General features: G+C 39.6%; 1 pseudogene; it reads left to right on the forward strand.

Moving 5' to 3' along the window:
- Positions 1-875: 875 nt before the first annotated feature.
- Positions 876-12665, forward strand: part of LOC139641942 (alpha-2-macroglobulin-like) — a 39732-nt pseudogene continuing 27942 nt past the window's right edge.

The following is a 12665-nucleotide window of genomic DNA, read 5'->3' on the forward strand; positions in this document are numbered from 1 at the left end:
GCGTGCGTCAGAGCACGTTCCCAAACTGGATAGAGCTCATTAAAAATGTATAAATATTTAGCAAACATTGAGCAAATGTTATTCAAACTGTTTATTTTATATCATTTTATGCTATAGAACACTGTAAGGTAGGCTACAGCAAATGTGAGGTAAATCAGAAGTAAGAGGTCATACAGTGCGGCCCCCTGAAGGGCAAGGTTTAAAAAAAATAAATAAATGAGGTAAGAGTCCACCACAGTTTTAAGACACTAGAAACCCCAGTGGATGGGGAGTTTTGTTTCAAGAAGTATGGGCTGGAAAGTGAGTTTTGCAAGCCAGAAATCTCAGCAGTGAGTCACTGAGTTGTTGGTATTGATCAACAACCCTATCAACCCCCACAGAAATATTATGCTCATTTTGTGCTGTGATACAGCAAAAATGTATTCTTACTATTCCTGTGATGTCACATGCATTTCCTACCAATATGGTGCTTTACCTATTGCTCATTGGCAGTGGCTGCAATTTGCTTATAATCACCTCTTAATTTATGACAATCAGCTGTTATTTTCCTACCAAGGTGGCTGTGTGGTGACCTAACAGAATACTATGAATCGCCCCTTCAACAAGACTGATGTTGTACTTGGCAGTTTGACAGTGTGAATGTGTGAAAGTGTATAAATGTGAAGCAGAGTTTTAAAAAAGAGAATACTTGTTCAGTCGACTTCCCTGGATGAAATTGAACTTGGCACTTTGAATACTATGAATGATTGACTTATTTGCCATCTGCCATTGGGTTACATGATGAGTGGGTGTGGATGGGGCTGGGGTTTTGGTGGGTGCAGGGCTTACTGTAGTAGAACCTATTTAACCAACCCAGAGGTACACCCCAGTCAGCCATGGCTCTTCCTGGGATTCAGATGTGGACATGGAGGCTTTTTGCCTGCCTGAGCTGGATGTGTGTGGGTCAAGCAGTGCCAGGACCGTAAGTCTATTCTCCAATAACCCAGGAATGCCATGCGGTGTATTGTGAAATTTAGTTGTGACCTTTACACAGGACAGGTGTACAGTGGCAAAGAATTTGATTTGATGTTGTTTTGCTGTTTTGCCTACTGGGATGGATTCTTGTCCATGTCAGATCCAGTACAGTATGTATGTATGTTTCTGTGGTTGTAGGCAATACATGGTAGCCATTCCTGCAGTTCTTGAAGCTGGAGCTGAGACCCAATTCTGCGTGAATCTCCTGCAGCCCAATGAGACTCTGGTTTTGACCATAACTCTGATCTCCCAAGAGAAGAACACAACCCTCATCCAGGAGACGTCCGACACAGAGTTGCACAGCTGCATTAAATTCAAGGTCACCTCTCCAGATAGGCTTTGTTTTGTTTGAGATGCACCATTCATATCACAGATTGAGTGGCAATCAATACTGTATCTGTGTTTTTTGCAGTAATAGGGAATGGTTACCTTGATTTTTGTCTGTAATATCTATTTCCTTCACAGGCTCCTATAGTGCAGGATCAAGAGGTGTTGAATTTCGAGGTGGAGGTTAAAGGCGACACATTTCATTCAAAAGAAGTCAGGAAAGTCATGATCAAAGCCTATCGTCCAATGACATTCGTCCAGACAGATAAACCAATCTACCTCCCAGGACAAACAGGTAACTCTGAGTGGATGATTTCAGTCTCTGCTAGTATATAGTATACAGTATGTAGAATAGTATAGTATACATGGTATATAGTCTCCCTGCCTTCTACCCAGTGCATGCTGGGATAGGCTCCAGCCCCCCTGTGACTCTGAACTGGATGAAGCAAGTAAAGAAAATTAATAAATGAAATGAATGGTATAGTATTGCTCTAGAACAGATGAGATGGTCAAAATATTTTACTGAACAGCGATGTTGACATCATTGTATCTTGGCATCATTTAAGTCAATCACATTATCTTTGACTATGTATTCATCTAAAATTGATGGAATGCAAGACAGAGATCATCAGAGAGTAGATATTATTTATGTCTTATATCTGAGTAGATAGAAGATAGTTTCATTAGCTTATGACATTATTGTGGAGTAGTTGTAAAAGCTCTGTGTAATGTCTTTTCAGTGCATTTCAGGGTAATTACACTGGATACCAAGTTCAGACCTGCCAATGAGCTGGTGAGTGTTGGAGCAGTCTTACCTCTCTTTCAGACCTTATTTAGAGACCATGTTAGAGACCTTATTTAGAGACCACCAAGCAATACTGTGGGGCAAATTTTAAATTGTGCCTTACTGAACTACAATATACACACTGGCCAGTACTCTAAAATTGAATGTAAATGACATAATTGGACTAAATCTACAGTAGTGTGCTCTTTAGCCTCTGTTGTGTGTTTAATCAGTGTGGACAAACAGCTCAATGCTGAGGCTACTGTTGAAGCTCTGGGTCAATAGTACAACCAGGGCTACTCTGACCAGCAGTATTTCTCCTCATCTTGGCCCATTGGCCCCCTCTGTTAAACCGCATGCAAAAAATCTTGGAGTCGCATTTGACTCAGGTTTAAAGTTTGACAAACAAATCACTCAGGTAGTAAAAACAAGCTTCATGCAGCTCCGCATCATCTCCAACCTCAGATCTATTCTCTCTACTTCTGACCTGGAGAAAGTCATCCATGCCTTCATATCATCACGCCTTGATTACTGCAACTCATTATATTTTGGTATCACTCAGTCTTGTTTATCCCGTCTTCAATTAGTCCAAAATGCAGCAGCAAGAGTCTTGACAAGGTCAAAAAAGAGGGAGCACATTACTCCCATTCTTGCCTCCCTACACTGGCTGCCTGTTAGCTACAGAATTAATTTTAAAATCCTGTTGTTTGTTTTCAAGGTGTTAAATGGTCTTGCCCCCTCTTACATTACAGAACTCCTGTCCCCATATCACACTGTCAGAGTACTGAGATCGTCTGACCAAAGACGTCTGTCTGTCCCGAGATCCAGGACTAAGTGTTATGGGGACAGGGCCTTCTCTATCGCTGCCCCTAAACTCTGGAATTCTCTTCCTCCCACCATCCGATTCTCCCCCACTATTGAGATTTTCAAGAGTCATCTTAAAACACACTTCTACTCACTAGCTTTTAACTGTGCCTAACTTGGCTTAACTACCTCGGGTTTTCCCCCTTAAGTCTCCATTGCCACTTTGGGCTCTGTGTGACCATGTGCCTTTACTGTTATTACTATTATTATTGTTATTTATCATCACTCTGTTTTTTCTCCTCTATTATTGTGTTCTTTTGTTTTTATTCTGTGTGTGTTGTAAAGCTATTTGGATCAACTGTGTTGTGTGTAAAGTGCTATATAAATAAAGTTGGATTGAATTGAAATTGAATTGGATTGTGCTGCATCCTTGTCACAGATTATTTAGTGTCTGAAAAACCAAAGGAACTCATCTAATCCTTCATGTTACATAGAAACATTTTAGTTGCTATTAGGTTTGTATGCACAGAACCATACTAATATTATTTAAGACCATGTAGAGGATGGACTGATGGGAAGGATATAAATAAACAACTTCTCTTTTAAAAAAAATTACATTTTTGTTTTTGTTCTTGCAGTACAAAATCATCGAAATTGAGGTATGACTCCCTGTGGTAAATATGAAAATATCCACACCACAAGATATATTAAACATTAGATGAATGATCGCTGGGCTAGATGAATGACATTGCTGGTTGTTATAGACATTAATTTTGTTTAACAGGAGGTTTACCAAAGATTCCCCCCTCCAACATCAATGCATGTTCTGCCCATATATTTTTAACAGGATACTAACAGAAACCGGATTGGACAGTGGCTGAACACCACATCCAATGGTAAAATATTGCAGCTCTCTTACTCTTTGAACTCCGAGGCCTCCGAGGGAACCTACCAAGTAATTGTGGTGATTGACAAAAAGAAAATATATCACAGGTTCAAGGTTGAGAAATATGGTAAGTTATGTTCCTTTTGTTTACTTTCCATGGTATGTAATGAATGAGGAATGCTAACAACTATGTTTTGTCCCCAGTTTTGCCAAAATTTGATGTAAAGGTAATGCACATGATGAAATAAGCATTGAGCAGGAAGAAATCAAAGCTGAAGTATGTGCAAGGTAAGTAATGGGACTTTTTCTCATATTCAGACATTCTTGTAAATAATCAAAAAACAAGTGAATTTGGAGAGTGGACAAGCCCTTTACATAAATATATTGAGAGATTTGTACTTTAATTTAATCAGGTATACATTTGGACAGCCTGTGCCAGCCAATGTTCATATTGAGGTGTGCCGACCCCTTGGGCGTGAACGGAGGCTTTTGCTGATCACCCCTGAACATCCAGAGGGAATCCCTTTCCTAACTGACCCTTGCTACAAAGAGACACAGCAGGTACAGTTACTGTAGCCTACAGTATCTTCTCTCTGTTGAAAATGCATCCAGGCCTGATATGTAAACACATATCTCAGACAGATATTCATACTGTACATTTTTAAAGCTGCATTAGCTAAGATTTTTAAGTAAAAATCCACCAGTCTTAATCACAAAATCACAAAGGGATGCAAGAGAGAATTAATTGAGACGATGTAGATTTGCCCTTTTTTGACCAAATTAAATTCTGGTTTCAGATATGGACACTGATGGGAAATGCCACAGAAGTGACAAACCGAAACTTAAGCACAATATACAAAACTGTCTCTTAAACCCGTCTTCTTTTCTTTGGTCTCTTTATGACATTGGCCATCTTTTTTCTGTTATTGGCTGCCTTTTTCATCACCCAAACATGTTTTTAACCGGGTTTGTGAAGCACTTTGGGTTACACCATTGTGTGAAATGTGCTATATAAATAGAATTTGATTTGATTTCAACAGCAGCAAGCAGCGCTCCCGTCCAGCTTTCTGGACTCACCAACGGGAGCGTTAGATCTTTTTTCTTTCTCGTCCCTTTGGTATCCTTAGGTATGAAGCATCACAGACTGGCCGGGTTGGTAAACATGAACCAGCAGAATGTACTTTACAGCTTGATTTCACACAGTTATTACCTTAGATGCTTTTTTCAGCCCATACTGCAGTGGAAACCAGACTGAAAAACAACATGAACAAACCAGGAAGTAAGAACAGTTTTAGTGCTCAGAGTTAGTTGTGGAAATCAATGAAAAAGTCATGGAGTTTGCACCAGAGCCACAGTGTGAATCCTGAATCCTTTGGTATAGTAATATTATTTAATAATAAAACGAAAGGACTTGTGATTAGGGGCATTGGGGGTTGTGCAGGGGGGCAGTCAGTACCATGTGCAAACAGGGTTATGATTCTGTTGAATTAATTAATTCATTTATTTTGTACTTTCAAGACGGACAAGACTGGCTGTGCCACTTTTACCTTCAACATGTCAACTTTCACAAAACTCGAACAAAATCTGCTGTCAGATAAACTGTATCTCAATACCACAGTGGAAGAGGAGGGGACAGGCAAGTCTTCACATTGTTAATATATTTTCAAAAAGACAATAACTTATTTATTTTAATGATATGACATTCTAACTGTTGTACATGGTGGCTTTTCTCACAGGTATTATGCACCCACAAGGGAAAACCATATCACTATCTTATATTGTCGGAAAACTATCCTTTATTGACACCCCCAAGGTATATGAACATGGATCAATTGTGGAAGGAAAAGTAAGTACAACATATCGTCTTCACTTTGTCAGTGCAATTCTATACACTACATCCAAATGTCACTGATAGTCATCTTCATTCTCTGTGATACAACTTTGTGTTTCCATCAGGTTAAAGTAGTTTACTTCAATAACACACCAATTCCCAACAAGTTGGTCCACCTGTTAGAGGGTAGGTGGTCATCAGCACGTCTCATACAGAACCTCACAACTGACAGTGATGGTATCGCCACTTTCTCATTCAACACAACTGACCTCAGAGGAGACATCAATCTCAGAGTAAGTAGACATACTGTAGTATCAAAACCATGCTGTGAACTGACCTGTAGTAGTCAGATCATTACTCTCTCAGGAAGGTGATGGCATGAACATACTGACCACGGAAGGGCGGCCATATTGAGGTCCTCAGCTCCGGGCAATAATGGCTGAGAACGCAGTCAGACATTAAGCTGTCTGTGTGGTTTTTGACTGAGAATTTCCCCACTGATACATCTGAGTGATTTTGTGTTTGCATAATGCCAGTTGGTTAGCTAGCTAGCCTAATAGTATCTGGTCAGCTAACCATCACTGTATTGCTGTTAACACTATGTAGTAACTAGCTTCTACTCTAGTAGAAGCTAAATCTATCTAGTAACGTTAACCAGATTCTACTAGTCTATCTAGTAGAAGCTAGTGTTAGTAGTGGCTAGTAGTTGCATGTTAACATTAGCATTGGTTGCTTTGCTAAAGTAGCCTGCTGGCTAGTTAGCTAGCTAACAAAGTCAAAAACAAACAGTGTTTTGAAGTAGAGACTAGGGCAAAAAAAAATTGTATTCCTATTGTTATTACCACCACTACTACGACTACTACCAATAATAACAATAATAATAATAATCATCATCATACTAATAATAGAACCACATCAAGGCTGATCAGACCTTTTTCCTATTCCTGTTTTTTCTGCGATCCAGACAAGCACCACACCAATACCAGGCACCTACGGTTACAGGACTCCACACTATGAGAATGGGGAACACACCCTGTCTTTGGTCCGACCCTCTACACCTGATACTAAATCAGTCAGCTCCCTGGAGGTGAAAACACAGGAGAAACCACTTCCCTGCGGTGGAGAACAGAACATCTCCATCCAGTACACTATAGTTGGAGAGACCCAGGGCTCTGTGAATGTGATGTATCTGGTGAGTGGTGTATGATGCATTTCTCAATTTGTCATCAGTTCTCTCCAGTGGTGGCTGGTGATTGCAAAAATTGGGGAGGACAGGAGGAAAACCAACCCACCACATCATTTTATTTCACACTAGTTGGCTACTTATCTCTACTTTCTTATGTTTAACAAAAAATTAAGCAGTAAAACAATGGCTTACAAGATTTAACAAATGTCTTCTATCCTGTAGTTTCCAGATTAAACCTGCTGTTACGCGCGGCCTAGGGGAAACACCAGGTATAGCATAAAAGTGACTCCCTTCCTTCCCCACTCCCAAGGATGACCAGTGCCACAATAGGTGCAGTCCAAACAAAAGTGATTTATTTATCACGGCAGTGAAAAAACGTTGGGGGGAGCACAGCCAAAATAACAAACACAACCATCTGAAAATTATAACCACTAATTTACCTAAAGCAGCAAAAGAAAACAAAGAAAAACAAGCAGCTTACCTGCCTCCCTAATATAAACAGGAGAAAAGAAAAGAAAGCAAAAGGCTTCCCACCCCTACAGCTACCAGGACTGCTCTTTTAGAAGTTATTTATATTATGTACAACAGAGATCAATCTACAGCACTAGGTCAATACGGCGTTCACTTGGTTGATTTCAGACTCTATAACCAATCCTAAAACTAATGTGTGCTACATGGAGATTTCCGTGAGACGTAATGATATAAACAAATAGCTACATACGCAGGCCAGCTTTCACCTATTTCCTAAAGCTTGTTGTGAAAGTCAGCCTGAGTAATGGTGAATCTATAAAGCGAGCGAGTAAATGTTTTCAACTAGTAAACTTGCTACCTACCTCTTCACTTCATTGTGGGACATGTAACCTTCTGCGGGAGAAAAATCTGGCAAAGCAAGACTGGTAACCAGTGATATTACTCTGTAGGTATATTTATTTTAGCCATTAGCCTTTATGCACGTTTGTCCTATGTTTGTCCTTAAGAGTTTCTGTCGCTGTATGTGTTTACAAAATGTGTTGCGGTTTCTGTCACCCACTAGTGGTCAGAAAAAATCACTATCCTAGCTATTGATTTTTAGCTAGCTAGTGTAGCTTTAACCATACAGGCCTAATGCAGAAGAGAGTATTTATCAAGTATTTAGAGCAGTGGTTCTCAACCTTTTTTGGGCCTGCGACCCCCTATCCATTATCCAGGTCCCTTACTGCCCCCCCATCTAATAAAATGTAGGCTAATTGTCTTCCCTGAATATTAATTATTATTGTTATTATGATTATTGATTATCATCAAGTTTATTATTATGATGATTATTATTATTAGTATTCATATTATTATTGTTATTATTTATATTATTTATTATATTTATATTAGGCCTATATATTTATTATTTATTTATATTCTTATTATATTATTAGTATGAGTATGATTATTGTTCTGTGTTATATCATTAAAAGGCATGTCACTGAATGCCAAATAACAGATTTGCATGGGTCACACATGTCACATAGCCTGTGTCACATATTATGCAGCATGTAACTTTTTGGCATTAAATAGGGCAGAATTAATTTAGCAGATTTTTGAATGGAGTTTGGTCTGACGTTGTTTTGTGCTATTCCAGGCAAATTAAACCTGGTAAATGTCCCATGTTTTGGGATTTCACATTTCCTTTTATTCATATACTTATTAAAAATGTAGACCCCAGTAGAATCCTAGAATGTTGCTGCAGTTCACTGGGAATTCTCACTTAAATCAGCATTTTCTTGCTCATTCCAAACAAACAGCTATATCTCAAAAATAAAAAGAAATTGACTGTCACAAGTTTTTCCATTTAAAGAAAACACAACTTTCCCTTTAATTTGGTACCAAATACATGGCAAGGCGATGCAGGGCATCTCCTTACTTAAGTGTCATTCACAGTATGACAGCAAAATCCTTCCTATCTTGGCTAACGATAAGCTTTCAAAATACATACAAAACCTCCAGCACTTCAACACAGACAGTAATAAGATCAGACAGTAATAGTCGTCAAACTAATATTGAAAAAGTTGCCAAAGTTATATGGATAAAAGTCGCCGCAACCCGGCCAGTCCTCCTACCGACTCTTCAGCGCACCGCCTCCCGGAAAACAGCGTCCGTGTCTGGCGGTGAGAGCCAGGTTGCTGTTTAGTGAAGGTGATCTTATGTCTTGTTTTATCGAGCAAGAACAAGCAATTTTGATCACAAGACTTCAACTCACCGGCTGATGGCGTTGCTGTGACTCAGCTTGTCAGGTGGCAGGTGTCTGGTTTTAGAATATTGTTTTAGCAAATTGTTTATTTATGTTTATTATGATTGTATAGTTTGTGTTAATATGCTTTGGCAACGTTGTATTGTATGCAGTCATGCCAATAAAGCCACTTGAATTGAATAGTCTTATAGTGTGTGTCTGGATGCTAGACACTAAGTTGCTTTCACGGGAAGTCCGACAGCGGAATATCCCTCTTGTAAATTTGTAACCACGCCGATAACCACGGCACCACAACAATTTCCTCCAGGGGGAATACCAAGGAAGAGAGCGTCCATTTTCCTGAGTTGACACAGTAAACGCCATGTTGGTGAAATTTTATACGATACTCTGAGGTCCCGTTCCCGTGAAAGCAGCATGAAGCTGCGCTACAGAAAGCTGACAGAAACAGTGAAGTAAAGAATATGGAAACGATAGACCGTCTCGTCTAGTCTCATTGGTGTAAACTGGCAGATTTGAGAATGTTGCAGACCACATTCTTTAGCAAGTAGTTGCAAGTTTCAACTCGTCTCGTTGTGAATCTTTGGTGTAAACTCACCTTAAACAAATGCCCCCCAAGAACACCTCAACACCCCCCTTTCAAAAATATTGCTTCCAGCACCCCCTGACGTTCTCTGAACGCCCCCTGGGGGGCGGTACCACCCCCGTTGAGAAACACTAATTTAGAGTATTTATCAAGGATGTTAAATGTAAGAAGAAGCAGGCCTGCTCTAGAAGACTGATCACACTTTAGCTTGTAAGCCATAAAGACCTGACACCATAACAGAGGAGCTGTTATAAATTTGTGCAATGCATGGGATTAACACATCTCTGTTTTAGTCTCATTTCTCTGCAAACAAGCACCCTCATCAATCAACTCGTTGGTGGGCACACAACCAAATAGCTTCTGCCTACTATTTACGCCAATATGATCAACACACTTGCCAATGATTGCATATACAATCAAATCTCACGTCAAGTCTCAACTTGTGTACGCAAGTTTTCCAATCAGCATGGACTTGCGGTGCAGCATAGTAAATCTGGCTGAGTCGGAGAATTGTTATTAGACCATATATCCTGACTGGCATCTAAGCATATGCAGCCACATATGCGTCACTTAAAAATATGTAGCCTATGGCAAAATATTCTATTTTGTAAAGGCCTACATCTATACATATCACAGATGTATAAATTAAATATTCAAACCTCAGCTGGAGTTCGATTGTCGACGGCAACGCTGTTGACCGCAGCAGTGATTTCTTTCCATACTGCATTTTTCCGACTTCCTTTGATGCCACTTTTCAGGCTGCCAAATGTAACTAATTGGTTCAATTGGACTTGTGACGTTAGAGTTTCTATTTCGAGGTCAGAGAAGTTTTTCTTCTTGGACGTATTACGCCTCTCCATGTCGTAAACTCTGGGAGCGAGGCCTCTAAACCAAGAATATTTAGGGGCGTGATATTTAAATGACGATTGTTTTCAGTCGCCACATTTATCAACGCCCGATCATTCTTACGCTGTAATCGGCGAGATATGAACGTTTCACGAATCACATGTGAACCCTGTCGTAAGATGATTTCTGCACTCAGATCTGCGCTGGTTTCTAGGTTAGATTGATAAATGAGGGCCATTCTGTTAGTCGTGGGACTGCCAAGGATATCTGTCATACCCGACCAAATTCAGCTTGGAATCTTTCTGGTGACCTGATTTAGCATTTTTCATCATGGTTACATGTGGAGTTGGTCTTCCAGCAGTCTTGATCCTCATCTTTGCTGCGTAATCCAAACCATGGAATGCTTGTGACAATAAACGATCGCATTTTAATCAGAATGTCAGTAGTTGAGATTTTCCAAAGAGATAGATAAATATTTCATAGATTTTGTAATGGGTTATTTCAATCAATTACTTTTTTCATATTTTGATCTCCCTCTCGCCTATCAAAAACTAGAGGAGGAGCATCCTCCTCTGCCTCTATGCTCCTCTGGGCTGGGAAGGTTACTTTCAAAATAGGCTTAATAACACATTACTGGTTACTGACATAAAGGAATACATCAGGTTTTTGGCACATTGACCCGCTGGGCAATTATACCTGTTAAGTGATGAGAGCATAGACACCAAAATCATTGTGTCCCTGGTAGATCGTTGGCTCCAGTGCTCCATGCTAGCACTTTAGCATGAACTATGTTGAGTGATAGCATGATAATAACAGAATAATAACATTGAGCTTTTAGTGATAATAATAATGACAATGATAATGATAATAATAAAGTTGTCTTAAAATGGCTTGTAGGTTCATATATTTGTTAAATGAAATATCATTAATGCAATACAGTTGATGCAATACAGTTTTTGAGACTACTTCAGGTGAACAACCATGTATTCATCCGCCACACAGTGATTTTTAGCTGTACGGTCTCCCATCGCTTGCTGTAGGTGTTGCCAACTTCCTAACTTTGTCCCTAGATTTAACATATTTCCAGACCCCATGGTGACTTTATTTCTCAAAAGTGACTAGACACCATGAGGAACAATGGTAAAGTTTTGACTCTCTATGATTTTCTCACCAATTTGTCTCTCCAGATCTTATCCAGAGGAGCCATTGTCAAGCAAGGACTCTTAATGGCTGAAGTCCAAGATGGTCCAGGTAACTAAAGACCGTGGTTTTGATGATGAGGTCAGGGATGAACTTTCCATAAAGGACCAATCTGCTCTGTAGAAACACTTTCGCCCCACTGTTATCTTTGATCGTGTTTTGACTAATTACATTAATTCCTTTTAAGAGTATTCTTCTGCATTTTGCTTTATTTGATAGTCACAGGAGAGACAGGAAATATGGGACAGAGGCCCCAGAAATGTTTCATTTTAAAATGATGGCCTGAGCTTTTGATTCAGCGACTGACAGTTTGTGACAGCTAGACATGGATTTTACATGTACTTTGAGTCTGTAAAAGATTTGTGTATGACAGGTCAAACTCCTCAAAAAATACAGCTTACCAAATGAATTTTGGATTGGAGCGTAAAAGTTACTGATCTACAGATGTATGTGAATGATGATTAGTATCAGATCAGGTTTGATGACACAGGTCGGTTTGCTGTTTCAGTGACTGAGGGCGAGGTGTCCTTCATGTTGGAAGTGTCTCCAGAGATGGCTCCACTGGTCCAGGTTCTGGCATACACAGTCCTCCCCAGTGAGACTGTGATCGCCCACAGCGCTGACTTCTCCACCGAGTCATGCTTCAGTCACAAGGTCAGTGTGAGAAGAGAAAAGTCTGGCTTGTCAGATTTAGGGTTAGACTGATAAATTGGTTCGCTAATCAGGCCGATATTTGGCCTTTTATAAAAATGTATTAGACACTGACCAGTCAGTGTTGTCCACCTCTGATCTGATAGATATGATGCAGTTTGATTTTATATTCTTGTAGAATTGATCGATACTACACTGGTTGTTTACCTGAATTGATTGTAAGAGTGCATTGAAGTAGTTTGATTCCTGAAATCAGTGAGATGAATAATCATGATTAATAACTGTGATCCCAATATTTAATAAAAATAGTCAGGATTATCCTTTTTGTTCATAAT

This window comes from Centroberyx affinis, unplaced genomic scaffold (genome assembly GCF_046629955.1).
Source record: "Centroberyx affinis isolate AG114_WGS23_722 - 3 ecotype Tasmania unplaced genomic scaffold, CSIRO-AGI_Caff_v1 ptg000412l_1, whole genome shotgun sequence".
Taxonomy (NCBI): Eukaryota; Metazoa; Chordata; class Actinopteri; order Beryciformes; family Berycidae; genus Centroberyx; species Centroberyx affinis.